This window comes from Gorilla gorilla, chromosome 20 (genome assembly GCF_029281585.2).
Source record: "Gorilla gorilla gorilla isolate KB3781 chromosome 20, NHGRI_mGorGor1-v2.1_pri, whole genome shotgun sequence".
NCBI classification, from domain to species: Eukaryota; Metazoa; Chordata; class Mammalia; order Primates; family Hominidae; genus Gorilla; species Gorilla gorilla.
The window spans coordinates 56,960,567-56,976,787 of NC_073244.2; the positions used below are offsets into that span (position 1 = coordinate 56,960,567).

The 16,221-nt window shown below is 51.5% G+C and overlaps 1 protein-coding gene across 2 annotated transcripts in view; it reads right to left on the reverse strand.

Annotated features, from left to right (window-relative positions):
* The window catches only part of ERCC1 (ERCC excision repair 1, endonuclease non-catalytic subunit), a 72,510-nt gene that overhangs the window by 44,111 nt on the left and 12,178 nt on the right, over nt 1-16,221 (reverse strand). Inside the window, exon 1 of one of the 2 annotated variants that reach the window (XM_055369739.2) lies at nt 1,026-1,102. The exons of the other annotated variant lie outside the window; for it this stretch is intronic. The gene's annotated coding sequence lies outside the window, so the exon portion shown is untranslated. Of the gene's footprint in view, nt 1-1,025; nt 1,103-16,221 lie in introns of those variants that run through there. 2 annotated transcript variants of the gene reach the window in all.

Sequence of the window (16,221 nt, forward strand, 5' to 3'; positions counted from 1 at the left end):
CTCCTGCTCCTTTAAGAGAATGAACAGTCCAGGCCGGGCGCGGTGGCTCACGCCTGTAATCCCAACACTTTGGGAGGCCTAGGCGGGTGGATCAACTGAGTTCAGGAGTTCGAGACCAGACTGACTAACATGGCGAAACCCCGTCTCTACTAAAAATACAAAAATTGGTCGTGATGGTGCGCACCTGTAATCCCAACTACTGTGGAGGCTGAGGCAGGAGAATCGCTTGAACCCGGGAGGCAGAGGTTGCAGTGAGCCGAGATCGCGCCATTGCACTCCAGCCTGGGCCACAGAGCGAAAGCGAGACTCCGTCTCAAAAAAAAAAAAAAAAAGAGAGAGAGAGAGAGAGAGAGAGAGAGAATGAACAGTCGGCCGGCGTTGCCCGGCAGCGCCGCGCCGGTTGCCGGGCAACGTCAACAAACGACGCGGCCGCCGTCTCCGTGCGCCCCCCCCCAACGCCCGCGCAGACGCGGTGACGCGACGGACTGTGGAACGCCGTCGCCTAGCAACCCGAGGGCTGTTTGTCCCGGGCTGGGTGGCGCGGCCGCACAGGGCGCAGCCAGGACCGGCCCGGGCGGACAGACCGGCCCGCCGGGAGCCCGGGGCGGGGGGTGGAGGAGATTGCGGTGATGGAAGCGGGGGAGAACCGGGTTCCCAAATTACCGGTTTCCCTTTAGACAGCCGCCGTCTGTTGTCGCCCGCTCCTCCTGTCTGCCCCGGGACCGCCTCCGCTCGGGTATCTGTCCGTCTGCGCCCCCTCCTCCCCGGCATGTCCGTCTGTCCAGCGCCTCCCGTGCTGTGGCTGTCTCATATCCCCCCCAAACCATCACAACCAAAATAGGGACAAGCACACACTTCGCTGGCCTGCCGTTTCTGCCTTGGACTGCCGGATTTCCGGGTGCATTGTTGCGGTTGGGGTCCCCACCAGGGGAGACAGACAGACAAGGGGAGACAACCTGTTCACACTCAAGCCACAGCCCCAAAGCCCTCCCGTTCCTTTCCCCGCTCCCTTGGGGTTCTCTTGCCTGTCTTTCTCGAGCCTCTTTCAAGAGACAGGCAGCCCGTGGTCCTTCCATCCTGTGTCCGGGAAGCTGTCCACAGCTGGGAGGTTCTAACAACTCATCCCCAACACACACTCCCAACACCCCCCCATCCAGTAGCTTCATGTGACCAGGGCTGGGGCGAATCTCCGAGCAGAGAGAAGAAATTGAGTGTGTGACAGTGTGAATGGATGTGACTATAGGTGAGCAACAGTCGGTGACAATGTGCACATCTGGTATTTCCTGTGTGAGAGCAAAACTGCAGGACTCAGTGAGTGGTTTCTGTGGTTTGCACTTGTGTATCTGGGTGTATGGGAGTGTGTAGCCCTGCTGACTGTGTAGATATGAATGTGTGTGCAGTTGTGAGTCTTGCATGTGGTCATCTATGTGAAAACAATGCCTGTATAAGTACCCATGGATGTGCACGGTTTTGCCTCTAGCCGTGCATTTCTGGTTCTGTGTGTGTGTGTTTCTGGTTTTTTCGTTTGTTTTTTAGAGATGGGGTCTGGCTGTGTTGCCCAGGCTGGTCTTAAACTCCTGGGCTCAAGCGATACCCCCCGTCTCAGCCTCCCGACTAGTGGGGACTACAGGCAAGCGCCACTACACTCGGCTAATTTTCTGGGTTTTTTTGTAGAGACAGGATCTTGCTGTGTTGCTCAGGCTGGTCTCCAATTCCTGGCCCCAAGTGATCCTCCCACCTCGGCCTTCCACCACAGTGCTAGGATTATAGGCATGAGCCACCGTGCCTAGCCATGTGTGTTTCTGGATTTCTGTGTGTAACCATGCAGGTACCTGTGTTTGCGTACAGATTATTTTTCAGAGCTCCCTCCACAGCATTCATTGCAATGTCTAATTATATATTTGTTCCTTTGTTTACTGTCCATCTCCCCCACTGGACTGTGCACCCTGTGAGGGCAGGACCCAGGGCTGTTGTGGTCACTGCCAGGTCCCCAGCACCACCCTGCACAGAGAAGGTGCTCAGTAATTCCTTGTTGGGTAAATAACTCTTATGTCCATGTCGAGCACACACATCCATGTAACCCTGCAAGTGATTTTGTGGTACTGGGTCTTCTGTGTGTGTCTGGAAGCTGCGTGGGCCATAGCACAGGAGGGTCTCTGTAGCCATGTAGCTCTAATTTTTGGCACCCCCCACAGTGCATGGCACATATCAGAGCCTCATGGCACATATCAGGGCCACGTGGAGTAGGAGGCCAGGTGCACTGGCTCACACCTGCAATCCCAGCACTTTGGGAGGCTAAGGCAGGAGGATCACTTGAGACCTGGAGTTCAAGACCAGCCTGGGCAACAAGGTGAGACCCTGTCTCTACACATGATACAAAAATTAGGCCAGGCGCAGTGGCTCATGCCTGCAATCCCAGCAATTTGGGAGGCCAAAGAGGGTGGATCACCTGAGGTCAGGAGTTCGAGACCAGCCTAGCCAACATGGTGAAACCCCATCTCTACTAAAAATGAAGAAAAAAAAGCCAGGCATGGTGGCGGGTGCCTGTAATCCCAGCCACTTGGAAGGCTGAAGCTAAAGAATTGCTTAAACCCGGGAGGTAGAGGTTGCAGTGATCCAAGATCACGTCATTGCACTCCAGCCTGGGCAACAAGAGTGAAACTCCGTCTCAAACAACAACAACAACAATAAAAACAAAACGAAAATTAGCCGGGCATGGTGGTGCACACCTGGAATCCCAGCTACTTGGCAGGCTGTGGTGGGAGGATCATCAGAGACCAGGAGGTCAAGGCTGCAGTGAGCTGTGATTACACCACTGTACTCCAGCCTGTGCGACAGAGTGAGACTTTGTCTCAAAAGAAAAACAAAAAACAAAAACAAAAATTAAAAAAAACCCTAAAAACTATGGATTTGAACTCTGTTGTCTTTTTTTTTTTTTTTTTTTTTTTTTGAGACAGAGTCTCACTCTGTCACCCAGGCTGGAGTGCAGATGTGTGATTCCGTCTCACTGCAACCTCTGCCTCCCGAATTCTCCTGCCTCAGCCTCCCAAGTAGCTGGGATTACAAATGCCTGCACCACGCCCAGCTAATTTTTGTGTATTTTTAGCAGAGACGAGGTTTCACCATGTTGGCCAGGCTGATCTCAAACTCCTGACCTCAAGTGATCCACCTGCCTCAGCCTCTCAAAGTGCTGGGATTACAGGTGTGGGCCACCGCCTCCGGCCGAACTGTGTGGCCTTCCTCGTACTAGCATTAGGACCTCTATGCACTCGGTTTCCTCATCTGTCAAATAGGGAGAATAATAGACCCAGTTTATGGGACTGTTGTGGGAGAGTAAATGAGTTCATATGGAAAGCATTTAGAAAATGCCTGGCAGAAAACAAACATTTACCAAATACCTGTTTTGATTGTTGTCAGTATTATTACTTCCTCTGTGTGTGTCCTTGGATGTGCGTGTGCGTGTCTAGAATCTGGGTTGCAGATGCAGGCTTTAGCTCTGTAGTCCTGTGTTACTGGGTACCGAAATGCCCTGAGTCTCACTTTCCTTCCTATACCATGGGCATGTTCCAGACCTTCTCCAGGGCCAGTTGGGACTGAATGAAGCTGCGTCTGGAACACCTCAATGGCTACAAGGCCCAGCCGTGGTCTGGTTTCAGGAAAGGTAAATGAAGGGTGAAGCTGGGACGGGATGGAATTGAGGTTCAAATCACTCCATGGGACTGGGAAAGTGGGAAGTGAAAGAGGGATGAAAGAGCGCATTTGAAGCAGGCAGACTGAGGGTCAGACTCCAGAAAGGACTTCCTCCTAGGACTATTTTGGGGCTGGGAATTATAAGAAATGAGCTGTTTTGCTGGGCCTGGTGGCCTACACCTGTAATCCCAGCACTTTGGGAGGCCGAGGCAGGCAGATCGCAAGGTCAAGAGATCAAGATCATCCTGGTCAACCTGGTGAAACCCCATCTCTACTAAAAATACAAAAATTAGGTGGGCGTGGTGGCGCGTGCCTGTAGTCCCAGATACTCAGGAGGCAGAGGCAGGAGAATCACTTGAACTCGGGAGATGGGGGTTGCAGTGAGCCGAAATTGCGCCACTGCACTCCAGCCTGGTGACAGAGCAAGACTCCCTCTCAAAAAAAAAAAGAAAGAAAAACATGAGCTGTTTGGAGAGCTGCCTGGAGGAAGAGAAACCAGCCTGAGTTTCACAGGCTAGTGGAATTTGGAGTGGGGCAATAATAGCAATAACAATAGGCCAGGCACGGTGGCTCACGCCTGTAATCCCAGCACTTTGGGAGGCCGAGAAGGGTGGATCACCTGAGGTCTGGAGTTCGAGACCAGCCTGGCCAGCATGGCAAAACCCTGTCTTTACTAAAAATACAAAAAAAATTAACCAGGCTTGGTGGTGTGTGCCTGTAATTCCAGCTACTCGGGAGGTTGAGGCAGGAGAATAACTTGAACCCGGGAGGTGTAGGTTGCAGTGGACCGAGATCATGCCACTGCACTCCAGCCTGGGCGACAGAGTGAGACTTTGTGTCAAAAACAATAATAATAATAATAATAATAATAATAATAATAATGCACTAGTTGCAGATACTGATAAGGGCTTTGTGAGGAATTTTCTTTCTTTCTTTTTTCTTTTTTTTTTGAGACAGAGTCTCACTCTCTTTCCTGGCTGGAGTGCAGTGGCACGATCTCGGCTCACTGCAACCTCCGCCTCCCGGGTTCAAGCGATTCTCCTGCCTCAGGCTCCCAAGTGGCTGGGATAACAGGCGCCCACCACTACGCCCAGCTAATTTTTTTTTTTTTTTAGATAGGGTCTGGCTCTGGCTCTGTCATACAGGCTGGAACACAGTGGCATGATGACAACCCACTGCAGCCTTGACCTCCTGGGCTTAAGTGATCCTCTTGCCTCAGCCTCCTGAGTAGCTGGGGCTACAGGCTTATTTTTTTGTAGAGATGGGGTCTCACACTGTTGCCCAGGCTGGTCTCAAACTTCTGGGCTCAAGCAATCCTCGTGCCTTGGCTTCCCAAAGTGCTGGGTTTACAGGAGTGAGCCACCATGTCCGGCCATTTGAGGAAATTTTTATTTTTGTCTGTCTTGTTTCCTGCTCTGTCCCCAGCACCTAGAGTGTGTGACTGTGGGGTGTGTGTGTGTGTGTGTGTGTGTGTGTGTGTAGGTGTGCTGATTAAATATTTGAATGGCTGATTGAATGAATGAATGAATGAATGTCATCCTACAACCACTTGTGAGTCCTAGTCTTAGGGGAAGGCTGGGCTGGGGCCCTGGCCTCTGGGATCCCTCTTGTGCCAGTCCCCCAGCCCTGCTGTTCCCACAGCTCTGTGCTGAAGAGGGCGTGGAGGGGGCCAGGGAAGGGAGTGTCAGGCAGCCAGCCGGCTGCCTGCCCTGGACAGCAGCCCAGAGTGTCTGCAGGAGGGGAAGGGTAGTTCAGGAGCCTGAGTCACCCCGGGAGAAACCCCAGCCACATACCTGGCCGCTGACATCACCCGGCCAGGGCACCCCCGGCAGCCTAGACAAGCCGACTGAATCACAGGCGGAATTCAGCCACCCTGGGCACGTGGCCTGCTGTGACCCCACGCAACACCCCCGAGTGGCCGTCTGGCTGCGGGGGTTGGGCCGGGCACATAGGGGTCAGTGAGGGGGCATGGGGCCTGAGTCAGGGACAGGGTGGCTACAGCCAGAGACCACCCAGCCGCAGGCGTCCATGTGGGGCAGGAAGGAGAAAGTTTGGGGAGGAGAGCCTGTGGGGAGGCCCTGGCGGGTGAGGAGGAAGCACGTGTGGGTGTGACGGGGAGGCTGCGGCTTGTGGGCAGCGGCTGGGCGACCCACAGGGGTGGGATGGGGTCTGAGTGTTTGCGCAGAGAATCACCAAATCGTAAGAGACTTGGTCGTAAGAGTCAGTCAGGAGGACAATGGAATCACCAATGTGCTTACACACGCAAAGGCACACACGCACACTCAACACCCGGCCTGGGGAGGCCCTGACTCCACCCACCCCAGGCCAGCGGGGCCTCACTACCCATAAGCCTGCAAGTTCCCTAAGGGACAGTTTCCTCATCTGTTGAGTGGGGGTATTAACAATCATTATTAGGCCAGGCACAGTGACTCATGAGGCAGAGGTAGGCGGATCCCTTGGAGGCCAGAAGTTCAAGACCAGCCTGGACATCATAGCAAGACCCCTTCTCTACAAAGAAAAAATTTAAAAATTAGCTGGATGTGGTGGTGTGCACCTGTAGTCCCAGGTACTCAGGAGGCTGTGGTGGGTGGATTGCTGGAGTGTTGGAGTTTGAGACTGCAGTGAGCTGTTGATTGCACCACTGTACTCCAGCCTAGACAACAGAACAAGATCCTACAGAAAAAAAAAAAAAATCACTATTATTGTAATAGCTATGCTTACGGGGAACATACTTTCTGCCAGGTGCTGTTCTACGCATTCTACATTTTTTTTTTTAAATAATGGAGATGACGTCTCACTATGTTTCCCAGGCTGGTCTTGAACTCCTGAGCTCAAGCTATCCTCTCGCTTTTTTGGTGGCACGCCTGTAATCCCGACATTTTGGGAGGCCAAGGTGGGTGGATCGCTGGAGCCCAAGAGTTCGAGACCAGCCTGGGAAACATAGTGAGATGCCATCTCTACCAAAAAATCAAAAAATTAGCTAAGCATGGTGGCTCATGCCTGTAGTCCCAGCTACTCAGGATGCTGAGGTGGGAGGATCACTTGAGCCTGGGAGATAGAAGTTGCAGTAAGCTGAGATTGTGCCACTGCACTCCAGCCTGGGTGACAGAATAAGACCTTGTCTCAAAAAAAAAAAAAAAAAAAGAAGAAAAAAGAGAGTCAACTGCATCTGTATTTGTGGCACTTGGTACATACACGGTAAGCTTTCTCAAGTGACTCTGTTATGATTCTTAGTACTAAGCATATTATTTTCTCTTTGTTTGTTTGTTTCTTTTTTTTTTTTTTGGTGATGGAGTCTCACTCTGTTGCCCAGGCTGGAGTGCAGTGGTGCAATCTCGGCCCACTGCAACCTCCGCCTCCCAGGTTCAAGCGATTCTCCTGTCTCAGCCTCCCAAGTAGTAGGGATTACAGGACCCTACCACCATGCCCAGCTAATTTTTGTATTTTTAGAAGAGACGGGGTTTCACCATGTTGGTCAGGCTGGTCTCGAACTCCAGACCTTAGGTGATCCACCCACCTTGGCCTCCCACAGTGTTGGGATTACAGGCGTGAGCCACCGTGCCTGGCCAAATACACATTATTTTTATCCCTAAGTCCAACTAGGAAGGCCTCCAAAACAGTCACCCTCACTGCCTTGGTCCAGTTCTACTTCTTACCTCCCTGCAGTCCTTCCTGCTGCCTCTTCTTTGGTTATATATGTCTGTAGTAGGGAGAGAGTGCTTCAGGGACTCCCTCCTCATTCATAACTCTTCAGAACTCAATCATGATTATCTAGATCCACCTCCACCAGGAAGTCCTCCTGGCTTACTCCAGCCTCACTAAGCACTCTCACCACCCAATGCCTGGAGTGGTTGTAGTCAGTGAGTGATACATTGCACAGTGTGTGCCCCCTGGATTGGGGGTGGGTGAGAGACAGCCCCCACAGTGAGTGGCACCCCTGGCCAGGGCCTGGGACAAGTCTGTATCCAAGGGTGGCTCTCTGCTTAGGTCTGTGTTTGTACCTGGGTGTGTCTGTGTCTGCCCTACTCTGTGCATACTCATATATGTGAACCCGTGTGTGTGTGTGTAGTTGTGAGTGTGTGTGGAAGAGGCTGCGTGGCAGTGGAAGCTAGGTGTGTGATTCCGTGTATCTGTGCCTGGAGTGCCTTGTTCTATAGATTTGGATGCCACTCCAAGCAAGTCAGTGGGTCTTTTTGTTTTTTGTTTTTTGAGATGGAATCTCACTCTGTTGCCCAGGCTGGAGTGCAGTGGCACGATCTTGGCTCACTGCAACCTCTACCTCCTGGGTTCAAGTGATTCTCCTGCCTCGGCCCCCCGAGTAGCTGGGATTACAGGTGCCCACCAATACACTCAGCTAATTTGTTGTATTTTTAGTAAAGATGGGGTTTCACCATGTTGGCCAGGCTGGTCTCAAACTCCTGACCTCATGATTCGCCTGCCTCGGCCTCCCAAAGTGCTGGGATTACAGGCATGAGCCACCGCGCCCGGCCAAGTCAGTGGGTCTTTAGGAGCTCTTTCGTACCAGTGTGACTGTGAGTGAACCTTCGCACACATGTCTGTACGGGTATCTAAGAAATTCTTCAAGTAGGCCGGGCACAGTGGTTCAGGCCTGTAGCCTTAGCACTTTGGGAGGCCCAGGTGAGTGGATCGCTTGAGCTCAGGAGTTCGAGAACAGCCTGGGCAACATAGTGAGACTTCGTACCTACAAAAAATATGAAAATTAGCCAGGCATGACAGTGGGCACCTGTAGTCCCAGCTACTACCTGGGGGGCTGAGGCAGGAGGATCCCTTGAGCCTGGGAGGTGGAGGCTGCAGTGAGCTGAGATCGAGCCACTGCACTCCAGCCTGGGCGACAGAGGGAGACCCTGTCTCAAAAAAAAAAAAAGAAAAGAAAAGAAAAGAAAAGAAAAAAAGAAGACATTCTTCAAGTCCACAGCTCTGAGGGGTATCACTGTGAGAGCAGGGGTCCTAGCTCTACCCATTTGTGTGTGTGTGGAGATGTGTAAGTTTATGTAGACGAAGGTGTGTGTCGTTTACTGTGTTTGGGGTGTGAACACCTATGTGATGTGTTTGCACAACTGCACGTGTTTTGTTCTGTGTGTGTGATCGTGTGTTCAAATAGTCATCTTGTCGCCGGGCGTGGTCGCTCATGCCTATAATCCCAGCACTTTGGGAGGCCTAGGCAGGAGGACCATTGAGCCCAGGAGGTCCAGACTGCAGTGAGCCGAGATTGCGCCACTGCACTCCAGCCTAGGTGACAGCAAGACCTTGTCTCAAAACAAAAGCAAAAACAAAAATAAACAAATAGTCATCAGGTGCCTGCACAGACAAAGGTGAAAGGTGTCTGCCTGTTGAGATCTGTGGATAGGGTGTATACGTGGACATCTCAGCCTGTCTACGTGTGTATCTGTCTCTGTCCTCACAGCAAAAGAGAGGTTGGCCGGGTGTGTGGTGGCTCACGCCTGTAATCCCAGCACTTTGGGAGGCTGAGGCGGGCAGATCACCTGAGGTGAGGAGTTCAAAACCAGCCTGGCCAACATGGCGAAACTCCGTCTCTTCTAAAAATACAAAAAAAATTAACCGGGCGTGGTGGCACACGCTTGTAATCCCAGCTACTCAGGGAGGCTGAGGCATGATAATTGCTTGAACCCGGGAGGTGGAGGTTGCAGTGAGCCAAGATTGCGCCACTAGACTCCAGCCTGGGCAACAGAACAAGACTCCGTCTCAAAAAAAAAAAAGAGGCTCAGATATGTTTCTGTCTGAGGGTCTGTCAGAGTTTAGGAATTAGTAAATGAATGAATGGTGAAGATCCATTTACTCAACAAACATTTATTTATTTATTTATTTTTTGAGACAGAGTCTCGCTCTGTCACCCAGGATGGAGTGCAGTGGCGCAATCTCGGCTCACTGAAGCCTCTGCCTCCTGGGTTTAAGAGAGTCTTGTGCCTCAGCCACCAAGTAACTGGGATTACAGGTGTGTGCCACTGCGCCCAGCTAATTTTTGTATATTTAGTAGAGATGGGGTTTCACCATGTTGCCCAAGCTGGTCTCGAACTCCTGGCCTGAAGTGATCTGCTCACCTCAGTCTCCCAATATGCTGGGATTACAGGCGTGAGCCACCAGCCCTGCCTCATTTATTCTTATATTATATTATATTGTTTTTATTTTAAACTTTTTTGTAGTGACAGGGTCTTACTATGTTGACTGGGCTGGCCTCAAACTTCTGGCCTCAAGTGATTCTCCTGCCTCAGCCTCCCAAAGTGCTGGGATTACAGGCATGAGCCACTGTGCCTGGCTTGAACAAATATTTAATAACCACCTATTGGGTACCAAGTGCTATGCTGGGGACAAGGCAGTGACCGGGATGGTTTTGGCCGAGCTTTCACCCAGCTCACAACCCAATGAGGGAGACAAACCTATCCCCAGACAACGATGAGCCCAGATTGGCAGAGTTGGAGGGAGGGACCCCAGGAGAGGGGGCCTTGACTCAGCCTGGAGATCAGGGAGGGCTTCCTGGAGGAGAGGTTATGGGAGTTAAGACCTGGAGGAAAAGACTATGAGCCACAGGAAGCGAAGGGAAGAGTGACCCAGGCAGAGGGAAAAGCACCTGCAAAGGCCTGAAGTCCAGGGAGAGAGGCCAGGCATCTGGAACACAAAGGGGAGAGGAGAGACGAGACTAGGGCACCCTCGGAGCAGGTCGTGTAGGGCCTCAGGAGCCATGGGGAGGAGTATAATGCAGGATGCAGGGATACTGGGAGGGTCAAGCTAACAGTGTCCAATCTGGGTTACTCTGCTTCCCTGAAACTCCAGGGACATCTCCTCCAGGAAGCCCTAGGGATTGCTCAGTGTGGAGCGGCTCAGCCACCCAGTCACACTCACTATTCAATGCTGAGCACCGAGGAGGCAGCCCTTACTAAATCAGCCTGGATTTGCCCTCCCAGAGGTCACAGTCACAACAGTCAAACACACACCCGCACGTGCACTCATGAACATGCCCCTCCCCTCCTCTGGAGCCTCAGAAACCCACAGACCTTGTTCCTCCCAGGGGGTGTCCCTGGAACCAAAGCTTCTGCACTACCAGGGGGCTTGTTGGAAATGCAAAAGATGGCCGGGCACAGTGGCTCACACCTGTAATCCCAGCAGTTTGGGAAGCTGAGGCAGGCAGATCATTTGAGGTCAGGAGTTCATTTGAGGTTGGGAGTTCAAGACCAGCTTGGCCAACATAGCAAAACTCTGTCTCTACTAAAAATACAAAAAAATTAGCCAGGCCTGGTAGCACACGCCTGTAATCCCAGCTACTTGGGAGGCTGAGGCAGGAGAATCTTTTGAACCCGAGAGGTGAAGGCTGCAGCGAGCCAAGATGGCACCACTGCACTGCAGCCTGGGTGACGGAGTGAGACTCCGTCTTAAAAAAATAATAATAAAATAGGTTGGGCGTGGTGGCTCACGCCTGTAATCCCAGCACTTTGGGAGGCCAAGGTGGGTGGATCACCTGAGGTCAAGAGTTTGAGACCAGCCTGGCCAACGTGGTGAAACCCCATCTCTACTTAAAGAAAAATACAAAAATTAGGCCAGGCGTGGTGGCTCATGCCTGTAATCCCAGCACTTTGGGAGGCCGAGGCAGGCGGATCACCTGAGGTCAGGAGTTCGAGACCAGCCTGACCAAAATAGTGAAACCCCGTCTCTACTAAAAATACAAAAAAAATTAGCTGGGCGTAGTGGCTAACGCCTGTAATCCCAGCTACAGGCTGAGGCAGGAAAATTGCTTGAACCCGGGGGTGCGGAGGTTGCAGTGAGCCAAGATGGCGCCATTGCACTCCAGCCTGGGCAACAACAGTGAAACTCCGTCTCAAAAAAAAAATACAAAAATTAGCCAGGCATGGTGGCACACACCTGTAATCCCAGCTACTCGGGAGGCTGAGGCAGGAGAATCACTTGAACCCGGGAGGCAGAGGTTGCAGTGAGCTGAGATCGTGCCACTGCACTCCAGCCTGTGTAACAAGAGTGAAATTCCGTCTCAAAATAAAATAAAATAATAAAAATAAAAAGATGACCACAGCAGATCTGCTGGCTCTCCAGGCAATTCGTGATCACCACGAATTGAGAAGCGCTGCTCTCAGGCTTAACCCCCCTGTACCTCAGTTTCCTTTTCTGTACAAGGAGATCAAAACAGAATCCATGTAGAGGACTGACATGGAGTGAGGCTTAACTGAGATAATGAGTGTGAAAGTGCTAAGCACAGCTTCCTAAGTGCTTGATTTCAGCAGCTCCTCTTCCTCTTTTCTATTTTTTTATTTTTATTTTTTTTGGGGGGGGAACAGGGTCTCGCTCTGTTGCCCAGGCTGGAGTACAGTGGCAGAGTCATAGCTCACTGCAACCTCAGTCTCTTAGGGCTCAAGTGATGCCCGTGCCTCAGCCTCCTGAGTGGCTGGGACTACAGGTGTGTGCCACCATGCCCAGCTAATTTTTAAATTTCTTGTAGAGGTTGGGGGGGGTCTCACTATGTTGCCCAGGCTGGTCTTGTACTCCTGGCCTCCGGCGATCCTCTTACCTAGGCCTCCCAAAGTGCTGGGATTATAGGCGTGAGCCACCACACCCAGCCTTCCTCCTCCTCTGTATTATTAAATTTCAGAGCTGGAAAGCAATTTCGAAGACCGCCATCACTCAACCTTCTTGCTCTACAGATGGGGGAACTGAGGAACAGAGGAGCAGAGGTTTGGCCAGAGGAAGGTGGGAAGGACGTGGTGTGGCTGGCCTTCACAGACTCTGCCGGGGGGCTGTTTACAGGATACTCTGAGGAAAGCCAGGATGGGCACCGATACCCATCTCCACCCTGCGGGAGGCAGAAGGCTAAGGCTCCCCCAGCCGTCTCCCCCAAGCAGAGCTGAGCCCTTGGGAGCCAGGGCAGAGATCCAACCCTCTCCCCCATGCTCAGGTCCTCCTCCTCCTGGAAGCTCTCCTTCCAAGAGGAGCCTCTTATTTTATTTATTATTATTATTATTATTGAGACAAGGTCTCACTTTGTCACCCAGGCTGGAAGTGCAGTGGCATGATCATGGCTCACTGCAGCCTCGCCCTCCCCAAGCTCAAGTGATCCTCTCACCTCAGCCTCCCAAATAGCTGAGACTACAGGCACACGCCACCACCCCTGGCTAGTTTTTGTATTTTTAGTAGAGATGGGGTCTTGCCATTGTTGTCCAGGCTGGTCTTGAACTCCCGGGCTCAAGTGATCTGCCCACCTTGGCCTCCCAAAGTGCTGGGATTACAGGTATGAGACACTGAGCCTGGCAAGGAATGAGCCTTATGGAGAAGAACTTGATTTACCCACTCCATGCTCTGCGGGCAGGTGTGTCATATCTGTGAGTGCGGGTGTGTGTGTGTGTGTGTGTGTGTGTGTGTGTGTGTGTGTCTCCAGGGCCAATTTCTCCCTTAGGCCCAGGGGCACAGTGCCTAGGGCCCATGATAAATTTAACCGACCCACGGATATGGGTCAGGAGGGTATACATGTATAAAGTTCAGGAAGACTTTGTTTTAGTAACAAAACAAGCATGTACAATCTGTCAGGAGCCTTATGATATCTTCCCACCAGTCTCATGAGTGGGCACTACATCTTGTTCTCCTTTGTCAGGTAGGGAAACTGAGGCCCCAGATGTCCTAGCTCAAGTTCACCAAGCTACTTGGTGATAGAAGCAGAACATAAGCCCAGGCCACCTAGCTTCTGGGTCTGCGATGGTGTGAGGATAAATGCCCAGTGTGTTCGTGAACATGAGCATCCCTGTGTGAATAAATTGACATACATAAACCCATTTAATAAATTTCAAAGCCAGGCGCCGTGGCTTACTCCTGCAATCTCAGCGCTCTGGGAGGCTGAGGTGGGAGGATCGCTTGAAGCTGGGAGTTTGAGATCAGCCTGCAACAAAGTGAGACCGTGACTCTAAAAACATTTTTTTGAATAAAAAAATTAGGCTGGACACAGTGGCTCATGCCTGTAATCCCAGCACTTTGGGAGGCCGAGGTGGGTGGATCACTTGAGGTCAGGAGTTTGAGACCAGCCTGGTCAACAGGGTGAAACCCTTTCTCTACTAAAAATACAAAAATTAGCCAGGCGTGGTGGCATATGCCTGTAATCCCACCTACTGGGGAGGCTGAGGCAGGAAAATTGCTTGAATCTGGGAGGCAGAGGTTGCAGTGAGCCAAGATCATGCCATTGCACTCCAGCCTGGGCGAAGAAAAGAGACTCTGTCTCAAAAAAAAAAAAAAATTAGTCAAGCATGGTGGTACGCACCTGTAGTTGTTAGTTACTTGGGAGGCTGAAGCAGGAGGATTACTTGAGGCCAGGAGTTCGAGGTTACAGTGAACTATGATTGCATCACTGCACTCTAGCCTGGATGACAGAGCAAGATCCTATCTCAAAATAATAATAATAGTTCAAGGAACAGACTTTGAAGCCTGACACCCTGCATGGTGTTATTCCAGCTTTGCTACTTACTTGCTGTGTGACTCTGGGTGAATAACTTAACCTCTCTGGGCTTCTGTTTCCCTTCCTGTAAAATAATCATTTGTACCTCACAGGAGTGTTGTGAGAATTAAATAAGTTAATATAAGCTCTTGGGAAGAATTAGCTCTTGTTATGGTTGTGTGAAGAGCTTTACACGAGTCCCTCTGCAGGATGCATGGTTGTTGGTCTGTGTGTGTGTATATATATGTGTGTGTGTATGTGTGTATATATGTGTATATGTGTGTGTATATGTGTGTGTTGCTCTCTTGATCTCTGAGTGTTGTGTGTGTGTCACTGTGTGAGATCATATATGCACCTTTAGTAAAGATCTAGGGGTCTCTGTGTGTTTTGGGGGTCTGTACCTGTCCTTGGCTGTACACCTGAACCCTACGTCTTCTTGTGTGTGTAGGGATGTGTGTCATGTGTGTTGATAACCATATGACAGTGTGTGTTTCCACATGCCGGTGTGTGTCTGTGAAGCTGTTTCTATGTGGCTGTGGGTGATTGCCCACGCGTGACCTGGTGGGCGGCTGTGTGGAAGTCTGTGTTGCCTGTGTCGGGTGTGAGTCTCTGGCCAGCCAGGGTAGGTCTTTGCATGTTTCCTTTATTCCATGGAGGAGGAGATGAGGGGCTTGGATGAGACAGAAGAATGAGGGGTCACTCCCTGTCTGATGCTGGGGCCGAGTCACTGCCTACTAGTGGCTGCTGTGTCATCTCCCAGTCTCTGTCCCTCCCTCCTGGCTGGTGGCAGACAGAGGGGGCGTGGAGGAACAGGGCAGGGGGTGGGCTTGAGGCTGGACTTTTGTCTGGAAACTTGAACCTCCACCTATGCCCCCCATGTCCCTCTAGTCTTCCACATCTCCCTACATCCTCCCTAATATTGGGGCAGGGAATCAGGACTCCCTGAAAATTAAGAACCATCGCCTTGGCTCTGCCACAGCCTTGCTGTGTGGCCCGGAGACAGGCCCTGCCCCTCTCTCAACCTGTGAAATTCAGTGTTTTAAAAGTGCTTCTTCCTCTGTGCCCAGGGCTGGGCCAGGCTGTGCACTGGGAGGGAAGTGCTGGGTTCTCTGAGGTTTGTGAAATAGCTGGTAGCACCCTTCCCAGTGGGTGCTTAAGAGTTGGGGGCTGTAGCATCTGAAATACCCAAGTCAGTCCAGGCATAGTGGCTCATGCCTGTAATCCCAGCACTTTGGGAGACCGAGGCAGGCGGATCACCTGAGGTTGGGAGTTCAAAACCAGCCTGGCCAACATGGTGAAACCCCCATCTCTATTAAAAATACAAAAATTAGGCCGGGCACAGTGGCTTACGCCTGTAATCCCAGCATTTAAGAAGGCCAAGGCGGGAGGATCACCTGAGTTTGGGAGTTTGAGAGCAGCCTGACCAATATGGAGAAACTCTGTCTCTACTAAAAATACAAAAAAACTAGCCAGGCATGGTGGCACATGCCTGTAATCCCAGCTACTCGGGAGGCCGAGGCAGGAGAAGCACTTCAACCCGGGAGGCGGAGGTTGCGGTGAGCCGAGATCGTGCCGTTGCGCTCCAGCCTGGGCAACAAGAGCAAAACTCTGTCTCAAAAAACAAAACAGAACAAAACAAAAATTAGCCAGGTGTGGTGGCGCACACCTGTAATCCCAGCTACTCGGGAGTCTGAGGCAGGAGAATCACTTGAACCCAGGAGATGTAGGCTGCAGTGAGCCGAGATTGTGCCACTGCACTCCAGCCTGGGCAACAGAGTGAGACTCTGTCAAAAAAAAAAAAAAAAAGTCAGATTCATGAACCCCATTTGCTAAGTAGATTTGCTCAGGTAGTCACCTGTACCCCTGTGAGCCAAGATTGCAACAGTACACGCTAAGAGCAGTAAGAAGGAGTTTGTAAAGCTTAGAAAGACCTGACAGGCCAGGCGCTGTGGCTCACGCCTGTAATCTCGACACTTCGGGAGGCCGAGGCAGGTGGATCACCAGGTCAGGAGTTCAAGACCATCCTGACCAATATGGTGAAACCCCGTCTGTACTAAACATATAAAAATTAG